The following is a 2,496-nucleotide window of genomic DNA, read 5'->3' on the forward strand; positions in this document are numbered from 1 at the left end:
ATTAATAGGCATGAATTAGGCTAATGAAATCAGATAAAGTAATGAAAGGCAGCCTCCTACTTGGTAGCATCACTCTTTTCTTCTTTGTTTAATCTCTCACAGAAACTGAGTTTGCCACTCATGATCTAATTGAGCCTCTTTGACTTCTAGGCAATATCTGAATTTTATCAAAGAGGCTTTACGAAGGGCAAGTGTGAAAATATTAAGAATCTATACAATGACACAGGCAACATGGGGGACATAGATCACATCAGAACGACTGCAGGCCTTTCCTGCTCTTTGGGTGAGACTAAAGAAATTGCAAGTGAAGGAAATAATGAAGCAGGTATGTTTTTCAAGGCTGGGATTTTTAAAAGGCAGAGATTCTCTCTCCCTAGTGGCAGTTCCTTGAATGGTTTGACACACGTAATTTAGTAAATAATTAAACTATAATACATCTTACCCCCTGAGGATAAACACAGTAGTCTGATCTGGGAAAGTAACAGGAATGAAGAAGGAGCCCTTTGGCCTGTAGAATGAAGCTGTGAAAGCCAGACCTGAAATGCAGGGGGAAGATTAGCTTGTCTGGTGAGAAGTCATGAGCTCCTTCAGTTACCTCTGCAAGAACAAAGTCTGAAGAGATTTTGTTTGCGAGTCTCCTCTTCCAGAGAAGTTCGCAAATCTGCTCAAGGAAGCATGTGCTTCCCATTCTTCTTCCCATTAAGCAGCACATAGATAAGGGGAGGCCTCGTGTGACCCGGAACAGTGTGGGACCCAATCCAGCGACTTCGCGTGTTCTCTTGACTTCTGTTTGAAAGTAAGTGCCAAAAGGGAAGCAGGAAGAGCACATGTGTGAGCAAAGGGTTAAAGCAAGCAGGATATGTGGATAAAATCATGGTATCTTTCCTATGGATAATATCCGATCTATTTTGAGATTTCTTATCAGTTGGTTATTGTGCTAATAATTACCATTAAGATTAATACTACATTTGGGGAATTAGGCAAAGAGCTAACAAGTTTTGCTTTTCCACAGAGCTTTCCAAAAGCAATCTGGGTAACTTGTTTCTGGAATGCAGCTGTGTAAGTTTTCATTAACATCTTGCAGGTGGAGCCTAATTTTAGTTCAGCCTTGAGAAGAGGGAATTGTTTTCCTCATGGTATGCACAGCACCAGAACAGCAGCAAAGCAGGTGGGGCTGTGCCAAGCACTTGTTTACTTTCCTGTTTTTTAAAAAACAGATGATTCATATGGTTAATCATACAGTTTCTATTTGATTTTAACATGTCTTTAACAGAATAGTCTGCCGTGCGTTTGACCTACAGCTCCTCCAACGTGAAACAAAAGCAATGAAATGGAACATGATAAGAAAATGAACAATGAATCCTAAATATAGTGGAAAAGAAGCCAGTGAATGAAGTAGAATTTAGAAATGCATCTGTTTGGCTACAAAAGCATTTTTAAAAAGCAACCTTCCAGATTCTAGTTTGGCAATTTGAAGTTGGCTCAGTTAGAAAGTTCAATACATTTTTTTTTCCTGCTATTGCAAGAAGGAAACTATTAGGGGAAGGAAGCCGTTGCTGGGAAGAGAGGAGATGAGGGGTCAGAAAGGACAACTGAGATGCAGATTGTTTTCTTTGCAGCATTTTCTCTGGCCTTTGAATCTCAGGGAATGGCTGGTAATAGGCTCAAATTTTAGGTCTGAGGAAAAAACATTTTAAAGACTCAGAGAGTGATTAATGACAGTAATTTCCCTTTTTATTTGTTTAGGAAATATCTTGAGCTTTACGTTAAGCTTCAAGAGCACGAACCCCATACCTTTGCATCATTAAAAGCTTTCGCTGCAGTGAACCTACTGTGTGTGTCTCTTTGGATGTGAGGATGGTGTGGTCGGGTCACAACACTCTTGCATATCATCTGGCTTAAACAAGTGCCTTTGAATTCTTCTACCCTGTAGGGTGTGCAGGGAAATTCCATTACCTCCGCAGAGAGGGGGTATCTCCATGTGCATATTTGTTTCTTTCAATTCAGCCTCTTGGAATGGATGGAATTTGTGATGCTATATAGAAGTCTATTGTTCTGAACCTTAAAATAAACCTTTTTTTAAAAAGCCCTCTCCTGGACCTTGAAGGTCACCATTCAAGGGCTTTGCCTTTCTGAAAATTCTTAACCTGGGATACAGGTTTGTCCATAAATGTGCTTCAGAGTTTTCTTGAAAAGGTGGTTCTGCTTTGATGTGTTTTTCCCAACCAGACATAAATGTGCATTTTCTCAGGAAAGAATCTGTAGCTTTCCTTGGATTCCCAAAAGGATTAGTAACTCTTGAAATGTTAAGAACTATCACCTTACACAGAATGTTTTCAAATACTGCCTTGAATGGAATGGAGGCACAATAGTTTACTTTGGCTAATGATTGTAACTAAAATACAGTATTTGTCAATCTTCCTCTATTGTGACTTGGCCTGACCGAGGTACCTTTATATACTGCTTAATTTCTTTCCCTGGGTTATCATAATTCTT

The sequence above is a fragment of the Tupaia chinensis genome, unplaced genomic scaffold, assembly GCF_000334495.1.
Source record: "Tupaia chinensis unplaced genomic scaffold, TupChi_1.0 Scaffold000534_1, whole genome shotgun sequence".
NCBI classification, from domain to species: domain Eukaryota; kingdom Metazoa; phylum Chordata; class Mammalia; order Scandentia; family Tupaiidae; genus Tupaia; species Tupaia belangeri.